Genomic DNA, 24,114 nt, shown 5'->3' on the forward strand with positions numbered 1-24,114 from the left:
ACAGATATAAGAATTAAAGCCAATTTAAAGTCAGAAACTACCTAAGAAAAAAGAAAATCAAGTGACACCAATAAAGTGTTGAAACAAAACAGAAGCAAGCAAAAACACTGTCAACCCAGACTACTACACCCAGCCCCACCCCACCCAATTCAGTAATGAAGGCGAGATACTCATTCGGACAAACAAAAGAGAACCTACAGGGGTTGGCAAAGTAGGTTTACATTTATGAGTATGCAAAACTTTCTTGTACTATTATTTACTAATTATTGTATTATTTATTTGTGTGACAACTGTAAACCTACTTTTACCCACCCCCATATTTTCAGAAAAACTGCACTGAAAGAAATGCTAAAAAGTTCTTCAGGGAGAAGAAACATATTAACAAGAAACTTGGATTTACACACAAAAAAGAGTAGTTGACTGAAAAGGAAGGGTAACGGCAGGTGCATTGTGTCTTATACTATTTGTAGAAGTAAGATGCATGATTATAATTGCATACAAAATGGAAAGGAGATATTTGGAGTATAATTTTGTAAGATCACAAGGAAAAAGAAGAAATTCTTTGCAACCTTGTGGTAGGCAATGATTTCCTAGATAGGACACAGATATCACAAAATATAAAAAATTTAAAAATTTATAGAGTAGACTTCATCAAAATTAAAAGCTTTTGCTCAGTTTGGTTAACAAAATGAGATTACAAGTCACAGTCTGGGAGAAAACATTGGAAAATACATATTTAATAAAGGATATGCAGACTGTATAAAGGACTTGCAAAACTCAGTGATAAGAAAAACTACCCAATTTAAAAATAGGCAAAGCATTTTAAGGAACATTCCACCAAAGATATAACAACAACCAAAAAAAAAAAAAAAAAAATTGCCACAAAAAGATCAGCAATAATTAAGTTAAATGAAAATTAAAACCACAATCAGACACAACCACATATGTATTGGAAAGGCTTAAAAAAACCAAAAGTAATAATAGCCTGTACAGGTGAGAATATAGAGCAAGAGGAATTCTCATACGTTGCTGTAATTCTATATGTAAATGTTTATATCCACTTTATTCATAATTACTAACTACTGGAAATAAATACTGGAACTGCCCTTCGATTAGTGAGTAGATAAACAAACTGTGGCCCATCCATGTACTAACATACTATTCAGGATTAAAAAGAACATTCTACTGATGCACTGAACACTGTGGGTGAACCTCAGATGCATTAGGCCAGACTCAATGAAATCAGATTTGAGGTACAAAATTACAGGGGCAGAAATCAGGTCAGTGGTTACCAGGAGATTGGGTTGTGGGGAGAGGTATCTACAAAAAGGTACTTGGTGAGGGGCCTTGGAGGGATGAAACTCTTCCACATTTTGATTGCGGTGGTGTTTCCTGCTTGTATGCATTTGTCAAAAGTCTCAAAATGTACACTAAAATGGGTAAAATTTATCGTGTGTAAATTATACCTAATTTTTTTTAAATGCCTCCTTTCTAAGCATTTTGGATATTTTCATTTCTTATCTCCTTTAATTGATTTCTAGCTTAATTTCTCTAGTCAAAAACCCTACTTGATGTGACTTCAATACTTTGAAATTTATCGAGACTTTCTTTATGGCTCAGCATCTGGCCCATTTCGGTAAATGTTCCATTTGCACTTCAAATAAATATGTACTCTGCATTTATGGGATGCACAACAACAACAACAACAACAAAATAAACCCAAATCTATGTGGCTAGTAGCTACCTTAACTAGGAAGCACACACAGAATCCCTCGGGGCCCCCTCCACCTCAGTGATTGTGTACCCCTCCTGTGCCTGCTTCCTTGACAATGGAACTGGCTTTCCTGGGCCTGCTCAGACAGAATTAGAGACTCAGTGATGATTCTACGCTTCTCTGCTTCTCTGTACTCCTTTCCCATTCCCATATCCCTTCCCACCTCAGAACGAGAACCTATCATGTTGAAGTTTTTCTGAATCCAATATGCCATGGAAGATGAAACTGTGACAGATCAATCACCCCTGATTTGTTCCTTATAGCAAAGACCTTCACATTTAAATAAAAGTACATAGAAATGACAGTGCTCAACTTAAGGAAATAGCTCATTTAAAGAAAAAAGCATGGTCGGGGCTTGACCTACAAACAGTCCCGCTGCACAGTTTATGCTGTGGCTCCTAAACAGTTTGCTCAGTCTTCCCGCAATTCAATTTGTCCTCTGCAAAATGGAGATGACAGCCCAGCCCGAATTACAGGATCATTGTGGGCATCTCATGAGAGAATGTATATAGTACATGTTTCTCCATGCAGCAGAAACACTCACGATGGGCTATGCTTAAAGTCAGGATGGCTGGCATCAGGTTGCAAGCGGATTTTGTTTGGCTGGGATATTGGCTGAGCATGCAGACTGATGTGTCTCCTAAGAGGGGCTAAGAACCATCTCATGTGGCACATTGAAAACCAGAGGAAAGAGACACTCCCATCCCCTCACTCCCCCCACAAAATAACAGAAAAGAGTTCATGCCATTTCCTCTTTGCGTGTGCTCATTACTCGTAAGTGCTGGACCAATCTGCAAAACTTTTGCGGGGATGCTTGCAAATGGGGTCATAGCAGCAGGACCCCCTTTCCTCATAGAAGGTATTTCCCCATCCCCTAATCTGAGAGCACCTAAGAGATAATTCCAGAACCAACATCCCCTTGGAGTTGGTCAGGAAATTCTATTTCATCTAAACAAATATGATTGGAGCCCCTATTATTTGCAAACCAGTGAAAGGCCTTATCATATGCTTCTGTCTCTTAGTGCCTGAAACGTACATCAGAAGGACTCTGAGATCTGATGATTTTGCATTTTCTTTGGTTCCTAGAAGCTTTGCTAAATGCTATGCTTGCTTTCCAAGGGGAAGACTGACAGCCCTCCCTGCCAACACAGCTGATAGGAAGGAGAGGGGGGTGGCCCATGGATAGAGCTGCTTTATCTTGAGTTCAAATTAGGGAGAGATAGTAAGTGTCCAAGATTGCATATTTTCTGTCCTGGGTTTCTATGTATTAAATGAAAAAAAAAAAAATCAGTGGATGAAGGAGCAATTATTAAATTCCTCCTGAATGCAGGTATGCTGGGTAGAAAAGGCAGAAGAGAAGAGTGCAGGCTCCAAAATCAGATGGTCTAGGTTTGAATCCCCTCTCCGTTACTAAATAGCTGCTTCACATCTCTATGTCTTACTTTCCTCCTTTATAAATTGGGAGCTACTCCATAGATACATCGTGAAGATCACATATTACTACATGTGAAACACACATGACAATGCCTGGCACATGTTAAGCGTTAGGAGTGCTTGTTGTCATAATTTCTTTCAAACGTGACAATGACTTTATGAGGGAGGAGTGATTTTTATCTATTTGACAGAGAAACGGAGACTCAAAGTGCTGGCATGACTTGCCCCATGCCATACCATTAAATACATAGAAGAGGCGATTCAAGACCATTTCATTCTACTTCTTTACCACAGTAAGACATCCCCAGGCACGAGCAGGTTGGACTCCCCACAAATTCTAGGAAGGATCTATCAGTGGGAGTGGGCTATCTCAGAATAGGGGTGCAATCTCCTGGTTCGGATACTAACTACTCAAGGGATCTTGGGCTGTAGCTTGTCTTCTTTAATTCAGTTATCTTATCTATTTTATAAGAATGAATGGTATGCATTAGGTATCCAACCCTTTCCTTAACTTCACTTTCTTCTTTCTTTCCTGGCTGGGGATGGTTAGGAAGTCATTCCAGCTCTCCGCCCTTCCTCAAAGCCCTCAGGGTGGAAGGCAAACAGGGTCAGAAATTTGACAGTACTCTGCAAAGCAAACATCTCTGGGGTTGTGATATTGTGGTTTATGATAAGAAATATATATATACACACACACACATATATATGGTCTTCAACTCATTCCTGGCACAGAGATTCTAAAACCCTCAAAATTTCCTGTGATAAGAGCAATAAAGGTTTCCTTTGCCATGGTAATGAGGTGATGTTTGGAAAGCCCTTACAGGCTTGGAGGTTGAATCCGTTGTCAATGGCGAATGATCTAACTAGCCATGACTGTGGATGAAACATCCATAAAAACCAGAAGGACAGGGTTGGCAGGGCTTCTGGGTTGGTGAACACACGGAGATTTACGGAGAATGGCACACCTAGAGAGGGCATGGGCCCTCAGCCCCTCCCCCTCCTTCCTCACACCCTTGCCCTATGCATCAGTTTTGTCGGGCTGTTCCTGAGTTGTATCCTTTTATAATAAACCAGGGATCTAGTAAGTAAAATGTGTCTCTGAGTTGTGTGGGCTGCTCTAGCAAATTCATCAAACCTGAGGAGAGTGTGTTGGGAACCTCTGATGTATAGCCAGTTGGTCAGACGCACAGGCAATAACCTGAGCTTGTGACTCACATCTGCAGGTCGGGGAGCAGTCTTGTAGGACTGAACCCTTAACCCGTGGAATCTGATGCTGTCTCTGGTCACGAGTCCCAGAATTGAGTTGACTTGTAGGACACCCAGCTAGTGTCTAGAGAATCACTTGTTGGTTGGGGGAACCTCCAACCCCGCATGTTGGAATTCATCTCAGAACACAGAAGAGGGTAATGGTTGGTGCACTGGTCTGCTTAGGGGGCAGTGGCATCTCTGAAGAGAGTTTTGTGTAGCAATTTTGTAGATTAATTTAGAGTCTCCAATCTGTCAACCAGACTTCCTTGCTACCTGGTTCTAACTTTGCCTCTACATCTCCTCTTTCAGATCCAAGGAATTGCCCTCTTGACTCAGTCCAGATCTAGCTAATGAGTTTGACTTTATTGGCTAATTTCCTTAAGGGAGATTAATGAATTACTCATCTCTGGCAACTCCTATGTGCAGGTTGTTGAAATAAAACAGGTGGTGGTGGAGGTGGGGTATGTAGATGTGTGTGCACACATGAGTGCAGGATTCTGATTGTATTCTGCCAAAAGTTATATTCTAAAACCAAGGTCTGCCCCCCCCCACCCACATACACACACTTGCCCTCAACACAAGCATTAGGTTACCTCCCATTGTCAACCAGCAATCACATTTCCTGGCAAAAGATAAAAATCAGGTTCAATTACAGTAGGGAAATTGTTAGCATGTGCTAAAATTTGTCTGTTTGTGTTTCAGCAGAACTAATGGCTCTCAGGTGCTAACGATATAACCTTGAGAAAGCCCTCCACTTACCCCCAGAGCATTTGTAGAGAGAAGATGGGGCCTTCAATTCTGTAAGGTGTGGTTTGAGGGATAGGGGTACTGCTTTATCCTGAGAGGCACCTGCTGCTCAGGGGGAAAAACACTACTGAAATTGGGTGATCTACACTTTCAACTTGAAGTTGATTAGCTGTGTCATGGGCAAGCCGTTTATATCTAGGATCTCCATGCAATTGATCTTTCAAACCAGAATACTTTTGAAAATAAAATGTGGTTCTATTTATAACTGCATCAGGAAAACTGGGCACAAAACCATGACTGTCCCTCATAGCATAGTATGTGTTTAGCCTACATGTAACCTCCAACCACCCCTTTTCCATACTCTTACACCCCAAGGCTTAGACTGTAAAGCCAGGAAAGCTAAACAATGCACATTTAGTGAAGCTGTCTTGGTGTTCTGGGCGGGGGTAGCAGACCAGTCCTAATGCCAGGACATTTATAGCCCACGTTTGCCCATGACCTTTCAAAGCAAAGTTAGGCACCCAGAATGGTCACATTTCCTTGGAAGCTTTTGGAATGTTGGCAACCAGAGCCAGGTCATTTACATGTGTCGTTTGTGTGGTCTTTGGTGGGGAGGGGGCACAAGGATTGGTATTGAGTGGGGGAATACAGGAGAACATCAGAAATTTCCTGGTCTGTGCTGAAAATGGGAGACCCTGTTTGGGTTTCTGCAGCTCCAAGCCACATTTTTTAGGCATGCTGTGCATGGCAGTTCCCCAGGGTCCAGGAGTCTTGTGTTACCAGAGTTCAGTGTCCTCGCCAGGAAAATCAATACTCTACCCTTAAAGGTTAAGAGTTTATCCAACTGAAAATAAAAATAAAAAAATAAATACTATATTGTTTTGGCTTTCCTTGCGCGTTTCCAAGGTAACTGAGGACAGGCTCCAACTTTTGAGCTTCAGCTTTTAGGGTCTGGGCTATGGGAGTGCACACGAGCCAGAAACACAAAATCACCAGAAATAAAGACTTCTGAGAGAATCAGAGTAACAGGCTCATGGAGGCTGGGCCGCCACCACATGACATAATTTAACCCCTTCCATTTGCAGACAAGAAAGCTGAGGCCCTGGGAGAGAATCCAGGGCCCCAGGCTGTTGCTGTGCAATACTGGGCTGTCCTAGATCTCAGGCGTTAGGGACCGCAGGGACGTCCTCCCACCGCACAGGTAAGGCCACAGGAAATAAAATTCCCAGGGCTTGAATGTTTTGAACTCAGACAAACATGAGTTCAGTCTTGAATCATATCAGCTGAAGCAGGCTGACCCCCTAAAGGAGTCATTTTTTTTTTTACGTTAGTATAAATAAAACTAATACCTATTCGTGTCTGAGGAATCTTTTAAAAATAAATGTCAGCATAAACATTTTTAGAAAACACAGAAGGTAAACTTTTTTTCTACATTCGTTATAATCCTTAAAGATAAATTCTTAACATACTTTAATAATTCAAATGTTTTCTGTGCATATACATAGGCTTGCTTTTTACATAATTGGGATTATGTGTATTATTACTTTATTTAACTCTCCCATTTGAATCATATCAGAAGTATATTCAACAGTGTAATTTAATGAGAATGTTAAGTCTTAACATATGTATCTATTTCTTTACTTTTAGTCGTTTTCTGATTTTTACTATTATAAATAATGTTATGATGGTCTTACATGTACAATATTTTGTTCATCTATGATTATTGTAGGTCATATTAATAGAAATGGAAGTATGATTTCCAAGCTATAATTAGGTCTCCTTATAGTTAATGTCAAATTGCTTTTTAAAAAACACATTATAAATTCTTTTCAGTCTATAGATGAACTAGGAGTGATGTGTTTCTACTACTGAGACATTTTAGTTATCAACTCATTTTCTCTCTTCAGTTATCTTAGCCTCCTCCAGCATCTTTAAAAAAAGTTTACAAATATTTTCAAAACTGTTGTTGTACATTCTTTTATTAGATTTTGTCCTTGACTTCTTATCTTTATAGTTATATTATGATTTTTTAAATTACATTTCCTCTTTATGAATGGTATGTATACATCAAATGCAAAATGCATTTGTTACCGACCAGATCTTCTATGTGGGCCACAGTATCATCTCACAACCATTTCTATTCTGCTTTACTTTTCATGTTAATTAGTTAAATAACTGATTAATTCGTTAAAAAATTGATTTCTTTATTCTCTAATGGTTATAGGACTGCTCAGGCTTTAAAAATATAATTGAGTTAGCACTTGTAATTTGAAATTAATAAGTTCCTTTAAAAATACATTTAAATGTTTGAAATTATTTCTGAAAGTCCAAACGTTTTCCCCAGTATTTTCTCACCTTTAGGCTTCCCTGAAACTCTAGCTTTGTTCCCTTTTCCCAGTATCTCATTTACTCCATTCCTACCTCGCCCCAGCTAACCCCTGCCAGTGCTCAATAGTTTTCACCAGAGTTTAGACTATTTTTTCTCTTGTCCAGAAATCAGACTTTGCTTTTGTTCATTCTTTTTTCTGTGTGTGGTTTTTAATCATTAATGTCTGTGCATTTCATTACTTGCTTCCTCCCCCTTTCTTTAGTTTTATTTTCTTGTCTATGTCCCAGTGTAGTTTCCATAGCATCTTCACACACACACACGCCTTCTTATTTTGTATGCTGGCTGATTTATTTATTTTTTAAATTAATGTCTGCATTTAGAGCTAAAATTTCCCAATAAATATCACTTTAACTATATAACCCACTAGTTTTGATATATAGGATATTTTTTAATTCTTTGGTGTAAATATTTTCTGATATACATGTGATTTCTTCTCTGATCTAAAAGTTACTTAGAGATTGGTTTTAATTTACAATCATATATTTTCATACTATTTGGATTTCTAACATAGCTGCAAAGTGATCAGATATCATAATTTCAATAATAGCAGTCTATTAATGTGTATTGAAGCTTCATCTCTAAACTATTCCACAGTTAAATTTTGTAAAGAGTTCAAGTGTATGTAAAAGAAAAGTGTTTTCTTGAACTTCTGGCTGTAATGCTCGCTATATGCCCATTTAATTAAAATTGTAATTATGCTTTTTAAGTCTTCTATGTCTTTTATCATTTGTTTCTTCTAAATGATTAAATATAATTGGGATCCATTGAATATTTCACGGAATATACTATATCGTGAGAATTTTATTACCCTGAAATGTCCAGTAATCCAATGGAAAACACAATGATCCTAGATGAACTTTTAACCCTCCCACTCCATCCCCACTCCTGCCACCATTTTCCCAGGGTTATTGGTCTGCTTAGACTTTTTAAATTTTCTTAAGCGTATTTTGGTAATCTCTATTTTCTTAAAAATATTATTTTCTTTGATGTTAAATTTTCACCTAAGGGTGTAGGAGATTCTTGTGATTTAATTTAATATCTGACATTATATACCTGTCAATTATATTTTATGTATTTGTGTTATTGGGATATGCATATATTTTGTTTATTTGGTCTTCAAAATTTTAATTCACTATTTTCCACTTTTATATATTTCTTATTTTCTTTAAGATTGCTTTGTTGTTGTTTTTAATACTAATTTCCAGATTTAAATATTTAGGTCTTTTTTTATTCTTTGTTGTTCAATAGAACTACACATGGATGTGCCTCTGCCTGATAGGACAGCCTTGGCTATAGATCATCACTGTGAATTAGTAGCACCCTCACTTGAATCTTTTTCCAATGCTTGCCTTCCTTTTCTTTAAAGAGATATTTAAAGTATTTAATGCCAAGTTGTTTAAGTTTTCGTTAATGCCTATCTCTGTTATAAGGTGATCAGAAAATATTTTATATAACTTACAGACAAATTATTTAAAAAATAGATTGGACTAAAATTCCTTGAACATGCCATCCCTTTCTGGCACTTTAAAAACACTCCCAAATAACCTTAATCCAGTGAAGTAATTTTGGTCTCCCAGGGCAAGCCTCTTACAGTCTCTGCTTCTGTGTCTCACCCTGGAGAATTTCTCCAAAGATGTACCTCTCCCTTCCCACTAAAAATTACCCATCTCTTTGGGTCAATAATAAATGAAGTGTCCTTCTTCAGTTCTTTCCTGATAACATCAGTTGATTAAGATCTTTCTCACATCTGAGCAATTTGTTAATTGCTAAATCTGATCTAGTACTGACCTTGTCTTACTGTATATATTTGAGTTGGTGAATCTTAATCTTCCTGAGGGCATGACAAAATATGGGGTGTCCCAAAACTGTATACACACACTTTAAATAATTACAAAGGCCGTGTTTGTGAAAACACATTTCATTTTCATTGAACAGCTATCGAAGTGTGTACGTGTTGGGGCGGACAGTCTGTCCGAAGAGTGGAAGGTGTTACATAAGTCCTGGGATATGTGTCGAGTCAGAACCAATGGAGTTCAGTCTCCAGAATAGAAGCCCTTTGTTCGCGCATGGGGGCCGCTTCCCCGCAGTGCCACGCCTGGGGCCTAGGCCCTGCGCTCGGCGCGTTTTGCAGGTTGGAATGGACTCGTACAAAGTTGTCCTTTACCCGAGTGGAGACTGTTGCTGTTACTAACGAACAGGGCTACTGGGCAAAGCAAAATTGAAGCCACCCGTCCAAGTTACCCTCTCACCTCCTCCTCTGCCTCTTGCTGGGTCTCAAAACCGCCTCCTGTGTCCCTGCTCCGTCTACCAGGAAACCTTCCCCTGAGAGACTCAATTCTGAAGGCAATTTTCCAGGACCATTTGCAGAATTGGCTGGGGCTCCAGCTGCAACACGAAGGGGCACTTATTCTGGGACCTCAATGCAGTTTTGGAGGAGACATTGCTAACTTGTTTCAGAAATAGATTGTATGTGCATCGGCTTTATTATAACTGTTAAATCAGGTAGAAATGTTAAACCTAATCGTTTAGCTAAGAGAACGCGTGTTTGTGTGTGTGCATGTGCACGCTTGAGTTGGGTGTTGTTTTCATAAGTTTCTGCAGATATTTTGACACTTCCACATACAACCCAGGGTTAGCGTTGTTCCTGAGTCACACGCACATCTGTAGAAGCAGCTATTTGTGTTCTCGTGCTATACCATGTGCCAAAATCATAAAACACTTGCATTTTAGAACCTTGCAGTGCTATACAACATTGAACTCTACTGTGAAAAAATTTAGAAGTTTTATTCTGTATATGTATATTGCAAGTTTGGCATCAATATATGTGAACTTCTTTGTCAACTTTTGACAGGTTTGGCTACCTTTTTTGAGACACAGGAGAATAAGCAGAGTTAGCCTGTTTGGGGAAGGGTCTGATCATCCAAAATGAGACTTTGGGACTTAGACTTAGCATGTGGTATAACTAATTTCATAGGGTGACCGTATTATACGCTGTCAAACTGGGACACTTTTGAGAGTGAAAGAAGGTGCCATCATCTGAGGATCGCAAGTGTAAACCCATCAGTAGTAGGCTGAAAGTGGTCTACGGTCACCTTCTATCTGAGTGATAAGGGGAATGAATATTCTTTCAGGATATATCTGGCTCTCACCCTATTGTTGCTGCAGCCATGGCAGCTTGTATTCTAGGCATAGAATGACAAATATTTGGCACTTATAATACTTCCCTCTCGTATGTTCATAGCATATGTCTTTCATCAATCATATTGTTTTACACTGATCAAACACATTTGCTATGACATATGATGGCTACTTTTTTTTTTTTTTTTTTTTGGCAAAAGTTAAGATAGGCAGAGTCTCCTTCTTTGGTCATTAGATCTCTGTGAGCCAGAAAGTGTCTGAAGAGGTTCAGGAACCTCAGCCACAACTCACGGTTCTGATAACAGCTGCGTAAGTCAATGAGGAGGGTACAGCAAGGAGCCCAGCAGTTGGGCCTATATTCAAACAAGGGTCAAAAGAAAAATGGGGGGGGAATTACAGTTTATTTAAAGCTAGGCAAATTCTTGAAACTCCCCCTCTCTTAAAAAAATGCAGAATTTCTTTGTAAAAAGATGGATTTACAAACTTTCTTTAGAAAGTTCTTGGAGTTCTTTAGAAAAACTCCAAGCTAGCCAGATATTGCTGTTGGCATCTAGACCAGTTTCCCATTCGTGCAGAGTTTGGGGGGCTGGGGAGAACCTAGGTCATAGAGAAAGACCTGCAAGGAAAAGACAGAAGAGCCGATGTTCAGGACAGGGTTTCGGACCTAAAGGGGCCCAGGAGTCAATGGTTTGGTTGGAAAACAGTCTGAGATCCATTCTACAAGCTGAACCAATGCGGTAAATAGACAAGGTTCTGGGATCCGGAGCTGTTTCAACAGATTCAAGGAAGATGTATGTGCAACATGAGCAAACTGAGAGTCTGATTTCCCCACCTGGCCCAAGGCAAAATCAGGCAGACGAAGTATCTTCACTCTATAGATGAAGATATCTGCCTAGGGGTACTTTCACTTAGAAGAGTGAGACCTACGATCCAGGTTCCAGGTGATTTCCTAAAAACTACACCCCAGCCATACCCTTTCTGCATAACCCTGAGGACCACATGCAGGCAGGCTCAAGATATATAGTCAAGATATAAAATTACCTTCTTCAATTGGTCATTTTAGACCCTACAAGTTTGGCTGTGTACTCAAATAAAACCTTTGGATAAACTGCTGACATCTTTATTCTCTGGTTTGCTTTGTATTCTCCAGAAGATTAAGGAGTGAGCATTGGGGGGAAGCGGGATGAATGATTTTTCTCTGCACGCTCTTCCATTGGCCCCAATGCTCTAGTTTACAGTTTCACCTTGTACGACGGTCATAAAGTCAAACAGTCCCATGGCATGCTAATAAAGATCGTTCTTTCCCTATCAAACCAAGATCCTATTGACACTCAGATCCTCAGATTCATCCCCGAATTACTACCTTTGAACTGAGGGCTTCGTAGACAACCTGGGGGCTTCCTGGGGTTTTTCATCCCTTTTTTAAAATATCGATTTTGGAATTTTTAACTAGGTTTGTGCCTCTGATCTTTTCTGAGCATCTGTAAAATCCTTTATTTCCCACAAGTTTGACAGAAGCTGACTGTTGGAAATATAAAAGGATCAGGCCAGGACGCCTTAAGAAAAGTTAGCCATAAGTTCATCTCAGGAGAGGGTTGGGGCAGAGATTGAAAGTGTTACAGCGCATGGGAACCAGATGGAATTCGGTTGATGACTGTGTCCAGTAGCTGGTACTAAAAGAAGTGACTCCAGGAAGGGCTCATTTCTAATGCTCTTCCTTGCCCCATAGTTTACATGGCTGATGGTGGTAACTGGCTCTCCAGAAGTCACACTATTAAATAGAGCAGCAGAGATGTACCACAGTGGCAGGTCTAAGATGTGTCTGAAATACATTCTCGTGCTGATGTCTAAACAGGACACCGTAATCCTGACTTTGCACCACAGCTCTCCTTCCACCTGCTCTCCAAAGCCAATGGAATAACATCAGTTACTAAACTGTGAGAAAGATGAACAGGAGAAGGGCTGTCTGAAGATACCCCTGCCTCCAGTTCTCTATCTTGCTCTCTGGAGCAGTTGTTGTTGGGGCCTCACCCAAATTCCCTGGGCATTCGTCATTCCTACCAAAGGCTTCCTCCTGCAAATGCCTACAAATCAACAGAGCACTTGCAAGGAGGGTTAGCCACATGGGGCAGACTGCATGTGTTGGGGTCGTCAACACCCCTCGTCATAGCCCTCAATGAATAAGAGATGGGAGTTGGTGGGGAAAGGGCCCAGCTTCCTCGGCCTTCCGGCAGGACCTCTCTCAGGTGTGTTGTAGCCATCACCCAGAGTCCCCCACGAGGCTGGGCCCTCACATGGTGAAGAGACTTATGTGGTGAACTACCTACATTCCCACCTTCTGCTCAGTGTCTATTAGGGGAACACATCCTGAGACTGTGCCTGTCTCAGTTTGTGGTTGGCCGCAAATGAGAGCCAGGGGTTATTAATATCCTTGGAGATAAAATATGTTCCTGAGATCAAAATAGTACGTGGAGCCCTCCTTCAGGCTCGAAAGAAACAGCATGGTAACATTATCAGCATATACGTTATATGTGCAGAGAAGGCGCGTTCATCTATGGGTAAGGAAAAGTCCTACACATTATATTTAGATAGATGGACAAAGGTACATGACACGTTAGCTGTTAGAACCATTTTTCCTTCACAGATTTGTGTCAGCATTAGTTATTTTAAAAGAACACATTATAGCACAAATTGAACGTCTAGGGTAGGAGTTAGAAGGCTAGCTCTGAGTCACCTGGGGTGTGTATTTCATAAAGGCTTGTCAATCACAATAGGTGGGCTGTACATTTGGTTTTAAGCTTCTTAAATGAAGGACACAGCACAGAGAAAAAGAAGGTTTTCATAAAGCCTAGAAAATTAAAGGCATGATTGTATATGCTTTTATAATAATATGATTTATATTTAAGATTGTATGTGATTTATATGTTTCAGTTACTCAGCTTTCTGACTCAATTTTGGTCTTCAAAACACTTTTACTGTTTCGTTTGTGACTTCTTTATTTAGGGTGAGTTCCTTCTCCCTTCCCTGCTGGAAAACAAAGATTTCCCCAATTTAGGACTTGTTTTGTTTGTTTCCATAGTTACTGAGGGGGAACACATGCCCACACGCACATACATACGAACTTTTGACAATATTGAAATGAACATCTTGTGTACAGTTTTTCACCTACTACATGAAAAAATACATATTTTTGAAGAAACATAGTCTTTTGAAAGAAATCATAATTACTAGAAAATGTTTTTCTCCTTCCTTTAATAATAATGCCAGCCTTTTGACTTAGTTATTTTTAAGGCAGGTTTTGGGGAGATGTATTAATCATCAAAGTTAGTAAATTAGGGAGTGGGTCTGCTCTAAACATTGACAATTGGCATCCTTTAAATTAATAAATTATTCTTCATTCAAATAACTCTAGACCCAAAGCATGAAAAAAAGAGGAGTTTTTATAACTAGTAAAGTGAGAGTCATAAATCTTTTGTATTTTCTTTTGGGAATAAATATTTTTTGTCAGATTTATGTGTTTATCTCCTATTATTAGGATCCAAAGTTTAAGACATAAGTCCTCAAAGTAAACTAGGAAAGGAGCAGTCAAACTTTTGTGGGACATATAGATAGGTTATCTTAGCCTTCGGGTAAAGCCCCTCAGACATTTCATAGGAGGAGGGCTGATTGGTCTTTAATGCAGGGTCAACTAAACCAGGGATGGCCAATTGAAGTTACACGTTGTGGCAGGGCTGGAAGTCCCAGCTAGGTATCAGTCAAGCTTCCCATTCTCAGAACTAGTGTCTCTAGGACCATCAGACTCCATCTCCCTAACCCACCCACCGTGACGACTACTACCACTCATTGTAGATGGGTTGGCTATAGAAGGTTAAGAATCTAACCTCAAAATTTTCTAGACAAATAAGCCTTGAATTGACATGGATAAAATGAAAGCCCTTCAATATGAAGTTTGAGAACCCTGAGTTATAATAGCTAAAGATGTGAAAATTATCCATTTGTGCACTAATGATATGCATTAGTATCATTTGGTATATTTTTGGGGCACTTTTTGGCAGGTTTCTTGCTTACCCTAAGGAATGCATTCGTTGATATAAGATCAAAGCCTGCTTGCAAATTGGAAGGAAAAAAAGAATATAAAAACTCTGAATGCAGAAATAATGCCAACAAACATAGTTAAAATGAAACCAAATTCTTGCAGAAAGGGTGGCTTCTGCTGGTTGGTTCAGTAAGATGAACTTGAATGTGCTTTCAGGTCTGTGAGCCTCTCGACCGCTCAGGCACCGTGTTTCTCTGGGCAAGGCTGAGGAAGTGGTGTGGGCTGCAGCTTACTTAGCAAATAAATTTCTACAAGAGGGATAATTTGAGGAATCCAGTGTCCCAGACTCAACAATGACATAAAAAGTGTTTACATTAACTACATGGAAGAATTTCCTCAAATTGCCACATCTGTATAGGAAAGTGCTATTTTTCTCTGAGAAAAAGTACAGAACGTTCAATTGAAGGTTTGAATTATAACTAGAACAAATTATTTGGATAGAATGATAATGTTTTTAATTGACCTTATTTGATCCCCAAAAGATATCATTAAACATTCTTTCAAAAAGTGATTCAGAAGGGAGACAGGGTTTATCATTTGGAAGAAATCAAACACCTTCCAGATGATTCTTTCCAGATGAAGCTTTGCCTTTGTTAACACTGATTTGATTCTTAAAATATTTATTAATTACCTCAATCAAAGGCACCCTCTCTGTGGCAGTCTGTGTTTTAGAAATGGCTATTGTGAGGAGAGACTAAGGTCACTTAAGGACATAGCAGCTTCTTGGAAAGAATGTACAGCAGGAAGTGACTCCAGGGAGGGGAGAGGACCCTTAATAGCACAAGTTTACTGATCCCTTCAGGGAAAAGGCATCCATGCAGTGACTTATGAGGGGCCCTGGCTCCCAGAGTGCACTAGATGCTACTTCTATACTGGCTAGGAATTCTTTTGTAGAATTTGGACTCAGCACCCTACTGTTACAGATGTTCCCATTGATAACAGCAGTTATAGCTGAAGCAGTATAACAAGAAGCTATTAAAAACCACAATGAGGTATCACCTCAGCCCTGTCACAATGGCTCCATCAAAAAATCAACAAATGACACGTGCTGGCGAGGGGGTGGAGAAAGGGGAACCTAGCACACTGCTGGTGGGAATGCAGACTGGGGCAGCCACTAGGAAAACAGTAAGGAGGTTCCTCAAAAAACTAAAAATGGAGCTGCCTTATGACACAGGGATCCCACTTCTAGGAATATATCCTAAGAATCCTGAAACATTAATCAGAAAGAATATATGCCCCCCCCCCCACATTCATAGCAGCATTATTTACAATAGCCAAGATCTGGAAACAGCCCAAGTGCCCATCAGTAGATGAGTGGGTAAAAAAGCTGTGGGACATTTACACCATGGAATACTACGCAGCTGTAAAGAAGAGGGATCTCATACCATTTGGGACATTATGGAAGGACCTGGAAAATATTATGCTAAGCAGAATAAGCCAGGCAGAGAAAGACAAGTACCACATGATCTCAATTATGTGGAATCTAAAGAACTTAATAAATGGATGAACAGAATAGATTCAATGGCATGGAAGTGGGGATCAGACTGAGGAATCTCAGAGGGAAGGAGGGGGGTGGGTGGGTGGAGGGGGAGAGAGTAACCAAAGAATTTATATGCATATATACACAACCCAAGGACACGGACATACGGTGAAGTGAGGGACTGGGGAAGGGGGTGGGGCTGGGTGGAACGTGTCAATGGGGAGAAAAAGGGACATCTGTAATATTTTGAACAATTAAAAAAATAAAGGTGCCCTACCATAAAAAAATAAAAATAATATAAATAAATAAATAAAATTTTCAAAAAAGAAAAAAGAAGATATTATCCCATTGCATTTATTTTCTGCATAATAGAGGCTGATTTATTCAGGTCTAGTAGCCAAACAGCAAAGGCAGGATAGCTCTGCTCTTGCCTGGCCTTTGGGCCCATGTCACCACATTTGTGAGTACCCAAGGCTCTAAGGCTTGGTGCTCCCCCAGTGCTGGACAGAGCAGCCATATGGAAACGGATTTTTCTTACACTGCCCCTCATTGCTGGACCATGGTCACAGGAGCCCAGGCACTCGAGGGGGGCACTGAAGAGCTCTGAGCCTTCGGGAAGCATCGCCATAAGGATCTGGCCGCCCCTCCGCCGTGGAGGCTCTCGGGCCCCAGCGCGGCCCTTCCCTCCTCGGCAGGGAGGAGCCGGGGCTGCCCACTCCCTGGCTCAGGCCCGCTAGGGACGCGGGGTCAGAACAAGCTGCTGGCTCCGAAGCCAAACGAACGCTTACCAACCCTGCGCATTCTAGGCACCCACGCAGATTCCAGCCCTCCTGTATTCTTCAGAAACCACGTGAGAAACGGTAAGTGAAACCTGGCAGCAGAGTAGGTAATAATAGAAGGAGGCATTAAACTAGAGCTGAAACAATGATATGTTTCAATGGTTACAGTCCTGACTATACTACAGAATCCCTTGGAAATCTGGGGAAAATACTGATGCCCAGGCCCACACCTGACTTGTTATTTTTGTCTCTTTGAATCTAGATTTGGGTCCAGATAACAGTGTTTTGAAAAGCATTCGACACCTTCCTAAGGGCAGCAGGGTAAAAAGTAGGGCCCAACCGAAATCAAATGGATATCTATGTTCATCCCAAAACAGGGAAAGGCTAAAAGGACCCACTGTCCCTCTCTTTAAACTCCTCAACACAGTGTTGCATTGTTAATTTACAGTATAGACTCTGATCCTGCCAACATGTAGCCAACATACCAAAATGAAGGGTTAAGGAAAAGTAATTAAAAAAAAAATGTCAGCTGTATATCTAGACTCCCCCATTAAACATGAGCTCATGTCCCAGAAGGCTAGATGCCAGCAGTGTTCACAGTGTAACCAACCCAAGTGCCTAGAACATTGCTCATCATCTTCATCCAGAAATTTAAGAAATATCTATCATATAAAAGAGGGAGTTTATGAATGAATCAACATATGAATGGGTCTGAGGAGTTGACATGTATTTTATCTGTTTCAATGTATATGCCTAGGACTATGCTGGGGCCTGAGGCAGGGCATTAAAAGAAGATGGATTTTGCCATTGGGGAACTCATAGGCTAAGCAAATAGACATGAATCAATTGATGAAGAGCTTTGAAAGAATTGAGAGATTAAAACATCATTAGCTTTGCAGAGCCTGGTAATTATCACAAGTAAAAAGAAAAGAAAGGAAATGGCATAATTAGAGAAATATTTAGGAATTAATAAAAGTGAGATTATTATATATCAAAAATAATGGGATGCAGCTAAACTGGAATTTAAAGGAAACTATAGATCTTTAATGGAATTCTTTAGAAACAGCAACTTTCAAAATTAATGAATTAAGAATTCAACTAAAAACACTAAAAATTATTTAAAAAAGTAAATAGAAAATAAAACTGAAGAAAGGAAATACTAAATTGGAAAGCAGAAATAAATACAAAATTAAAATATACGTATATATTAGATATGATCAATACAACTAATTTCATAGAAAAGACAAATGAAAAATAAACAACACACATCAGGAAAAAATAAGAGAAAATTATAAATTAGCTATTAAAAGGAATGGAGAGCATTTTTTCTCTCTCCCACAATGAGGTATGACTTCACACCTGTCAGAATGGCTCCATCAACAAATCAACAAACGACTCCTGCTGGCGAGGGTGTGAGGAAAGGGGAGCCCTGGTGCACTGCTGGTGGGAATGCAGACTGGTGCAGCCACTATGGAAAACAGTATGGAATTTCCTCAAAAAATTAAACATGGAGCTGCCTTCTGACCAGTGATCCTACTTCTAGGAATGTATCCTAAGAATCCTGAAACACTAATCAGAAAGAATATATGTGCCCCTATGTTAAAATAGCTAAGATCTAGAAACAGCCCAAGTGCCCATCAGTAGATGAGTGGATAGAAAAGCTGTGGGACATTTACACTATGGAATACTACGCAGCTGTAAAGAAGAATCTTGTACCCTTTGGGACAGTATGGATGGATCTAGAGAAAATTATGCTAAGTGAAATAAGCCAGGCAGCGAAAGACAAACATCACATGATCTCGCTTATACGTGGAATCTAAAGAACTTAGTAAACTGATGAACAGAATAGATTCAATGACATGGAAGCATAGATCAGATTGATGAATGTCAGAGGGATGGAGGAGGGCGGGTGGGTGGAGGGGGAGAGAGTAACCAAAGAATTTATGTGCATATATACACAACCCAAGGACGCGGACAGCAGTGTGGGGAAGGCCTGGGGCAGGGAGTGGGACGGGGTGGAAGCCCTCAATGGGGAAAAAGGGGACATCTGTCATATTTTCAACAATAAAGATATATTTTTAAAAAAAGGATTGGAGAGGAATAAATAACAGTGGGTCACGAGAGGTTTTAAAAAATAACAGGATAGCTTTATGGCGATGATAAAAAAACAAAATTAAAAATGTAGAAAATTCATTTCTGAAATTTAATCAGGAAGAAAAAGAAAATCACTGAATGATGAACATTAAAGACAGTAAATAAATAATAAAACTAAAAATTTGTGTTTTAAAATTTTGAAGCTGCAAGGCCCAGGAATATTCTACAGCTGAAGAAAACTGTTTTACAAACTGTTTCAGAAAATTGAAAAATAGAAAAAGGCTCTCAGCTTTTTCTGAGAGACTAGTAAAGCATGTACCAGGCCCAGGCAAAGGCAGTTTCAAGAAGACAAAAACATAGGTCAGTGAGAGTTACGAACATTCATGCAAAATCCTCAACGTCTTAGCAGGTCACAAGTCACAATTTTATTTTAAAATTTAAATATCACTTAAAAAATAAAGAAGCAAAACTTATCTCAGATTTGGACATGTCAGATATCTCAGGTAAGAAGTGATGGGTCAAAATTAAAGGATATTCCAATATTTTAGTAGATTAAAGGAGAAGGCAGAAAAGTGTTTATTTGAATAGATGTAATAAAGTGAGGAAAAAGGTCAACTTCCATTTACAATTTTGGGTCATTTAACAAAACAGAAATAAACATTTTCTTAACCTGTTAGTTATATTGACCTAACAACTTCAGATCTCAGCGCATGTGACAGTGCACACGTAGAGCATTGCCATGAAGCCGGTAAAAAGACACACATGACCACTGTACCGGTTCTGCTTAACATGTTCCTATGATTCTTAGCCTCCATTAAAGACAAGCAAAAGAAAGAGATTCAGAAAGAAAAAATATTTTTAAATAAAAGTGTCATTGTTTGTAGAACATAATTGTCTACATAAAAACTGGGGAGTATGTATATTTTCTTCCAACTAGGAAGGAGTCCAGAAAGGTACCTGGACAGAAAGCATAGTTTTTGAACATCAATAGAATCCTTACCTACCAGCAATAACCAGTAAGAAAAGGAAAATTTAAATCTTATCCTTAATACAGCAAGTTAATTATATATTTAGGAAGAAATACGTCTTTGAAAATGATCTTTGCAAGGCCGTCACGGAATCCCTGGGACAGGGAATCACGCCGGAAACCAGCTGCCCCTCTGTCACCTCCGAGCCCAGCGCGATGCCAGTTTGAATTAGAACAGGCATTTTCCTCATCAGGTGGGGATGCCAATTCACAAGTTCATATGAAATAGCACTCATAAAAATCAAGGCAAATCTGAATTTAAAAAATAATGAAAGAAGAAAAAAATGGAGGGGAAACTGGCTTTACCACTTGTCAAGACATTATAAAATTATAGTAAATGAAATGATCATATCCAAATTTTGACATGCGTAAGGTGACATTACAAAATCGGAAAAATAATGAAATATTCACTACATTGGGTTGTGGTTATGGTTCTTTGTATATGTATTAATATTAACTCCTAGAGTCAATAAAAAATATTTTTTACAGTAATTAAAATGTGGAAAACAAAAAATAATTAAATCTATCAGATGGAAAGGCCTTTATGATATCAAGGTAGGGAAAGACCTCTAGACACGAAAGGGAAGTACAAACACAGAGGAAAAGATGGAGACATTTGACTATATCAAAATGAAAACCTTATAAACTGAAAAATGAAACTATCAAACAAAGTACAGCAAAAGAAAGGCCCATTATGTGGGAGGAAATGCTTTCCTAGTGCATACAAGAAAAAGAAGTATTATCCAGGCTATACTAGCAACTAAAATACATTTAAACTATTAAGAAAATGGAAAGAGGTGATATCCTGCAATGCATGTGGGGTAGGGTGTCGAGTTGGGAATCAAAAGACCAAAAGTATATTAGAAATTGTACAAATTTACTAAGAATGAGAGATGAGAAATAGTACAGCATTAAATACATTTTACTCCCATCCGAATGGGGAAAAATCAGAAAGTGTGACATCCAGGTTTAACCAGGCTGTGAGGAAAGGGACCTCTCTGCTCTGCTCTGTGAGTTGGCACAACCACTTTGAGCAACAATTTGGCAGTATGTAGAAAACTGAAAATAGATATACCTTAGAGCCTTGAGGTTTTGTTGTGAGGTATAAATATCTTAGAAAATTTTGGAGCATGTGCACAAGCAGCTTTGTGCAAGGATGAGTTTAAATAGAAAAGAGTAAAAGCGAAATGCTGTGAGCTGGTGTGGTAGAAGGCAAAGCACAAAATGTTAAAGCGCGTATCAATTAAATTTAAATCTGTATCTACAGCTAGAAGTATATTTCAATGTGACTGGATCTCAGAAATTTGATTTGAAAAACCAAAAAGTTAATAGTCGATACTATATAATATAGCATGTTAACATTAATGTGAATTAAAAACAACAAAGAAACATTATGTCTTATTAGAATTACATTTGAATATTTAAATGGATTATAAAGATATATACTAGAAACAAAAAGAAACAACAAAAAGTAAAATTAAAAAGAAGGAAAAGATAAATAAGATATAAACTAAACTTTTAATGGTGATTACTTGTCAGAAGGGAGAGGGAGAAGGAAATGGAGCTGGGAGAGAGAGAGAGAATTTGGTTACTCCAGTAATGTAAAAATGAGACCTAACTGAGAAACAGTTATATTTATCATTTCTGGCTGGTTTTATACTATTCATTTCATTCATAGTTTTCTGTAGCTTTAAAATCTCTCTGAGACTATAATTAAAAATATTACAATAATATTTTCATATTTCTAAATGTTATTTAGAACATGATTTTTCAAAACTACATAGTGTCATATATTATTGATGTATCATAATTATTTTAGGACTGTTCTTTTGGGCCTTTTAAATTTATCACTGTCATAAATAGTAATGTAAGAAATATTCTCACATGTGAAATTATTTTCATTTATTTTATATTTCTTATTTTAAAGTTGTTAGTATATTTTTATTTCCTATCATCTCATTTGATTGCTTATAGGTTTTGCTTTTTATAGTTTGAGATTGTGTTATTTGGCACATAAAATTTCATAACTTATCACATCATCACTGTGAGTTAGAGTTGTTTTTATAAAATAAATGCCATTTTCTCTCAATGTTTTTGTTGCCTTAATTCACTTGTACTTGGCTTTAGTATAATCACTGCTGCTTTTTTTTCTTACAGAGATTTTTTAACTAGAAATAAACAGATAACTTCAAAAGTATATAAATTATTTCAACCATACAAGATGGGCTTTTCAATTAATTTAATGACACCGATATAATTCTGCTTAAAACACTGACAGAAAACAAAACAACAATTTCACTTTGGTTTCTAAAAATAGAAGAAATAGGATCCAATTAGGAGATGTCAAAAGGCATATGATGAAAAGAGAACATCCATTATTTAGTAATAAACAATAAAAATACTACTAGTTAAGTTGGAATCAAAATATAATTAAAAATCTAAAATGGGGTTTTCTTTGTTTTGGCCATGATTTCTTTTTTAAAATCTATCTTTACTATTGAAAGTCTTTCAGATGTCCCCCCTCCTTCCCCCAGTTGACCCCTCCTCCCCACTTCAATGGCCAACATCAGAGTTAAGGCTGAAACACTATGGGCTTTCTTATTAAAATAATGAAAAAGAAACTGATACCAAGCATCTAAAATGTTTTAAAGATATTTTTCTTATGTCAGAATGCTATTTAATTCATTAACAAAAAATGATTAACAAAAAAAATATTTTCATTAGTATCATTAAATCTTTATATCATAAAGATATTATGAAAATCAAATGTAGAGGTAAAAAACTATTATTTTCCGTTGATTATGTCTAACTAAAAGACATTTTTTCCAAGTGATTGACCAAAATCTTAATACATTGTCCACGAACTTTAAATGCCACTTTGTCAATACTCACTTGTTTCTTTTACATTTATTCACTCATCAGAGGTTCACTGAGCACATACTATATGATGAACATTGAGAATATAATCATGAACAATTAAATTATTTTCTTCCATCTTGAGTATTTATGCTTTCTATTATTTTCAGGCATTTTGCTGTTCTTTTGCTCTCTCTGTAGGCCACACCTGTGCATCGCTGGTTCCTTATAAATGAATTTTTTTTTTTCTATTTGACATTTCACATTGGTTCATGCTTGAATATCAAAAATACAGAATTTTTAGTTTTAAGAGCTCTGAGATTGATTTCCTTGGCTTTGTCTCAGAAAAGTTAGTTGTTTCTCAGAAGAATTAGAGTCATGCCTTCACTACAAAATTTATGTTTTTAATTTTTTTATATTCCATTGCATTGCTTAGGATCTCAAAATAACTACTGTATGGCAATTTACTTACTTTAATAGCAATGGGTGAAAGATTTCAAATTATATGAGTGCTATTGACTTTCAAATGATGTTTGATCAAATTAAGTATTTTTACATATCTTTATTTTATTAAAACATGTTTTACTTGATATTTTTTGTTTTTTATTTTTCCAGAAGTAGGTGCTACACTTTATCAAGTGACTTTTTTGCAAGATGTCAAAATGTCCATATGATTTTTTAAACTATAATCTGTTAATGCACAAAGTAACAATCTATTTTCTGATATTGAATATCCTTGCAATGTTACATACCATTATTTGTTTTAATTAATATTGTAAACACATTGAAAATTACAGAAAATAAACATCAATGTGTTATTGGGGTATCCCTTTCCCTACTGAGTGCTGGTGGTAGAGTCCTTATGATATCCTGAGAAAAAGACTTTTCTGAGACTCTCACGGGAGGATGAGTGATTTTTACTTGCATGGAAGTACATCCCTGGGTTTTCAAAGTCCCAACCCAGTCATAGAAGTGTTTCAGTAGAGCTAAAAGCAAAGCCAGTGTCCAGAGTTTCCGTTCCATGTTGTAGCTGGGTCCTGTTCAGAGTCAGG

This window comes from Miniopterus schreibersii (genome assembly GCF_964146895.1).
Source record: "Miniopterus schreibersii genome assembly, chromosome: 10".
Classification (NCBI taxonomy): Eukaryota; Metazoa; Chordata; class Mammalia; order Chiroptera; family Miniopteridae; genus Miniopterus; species Miniopterus schreibersii.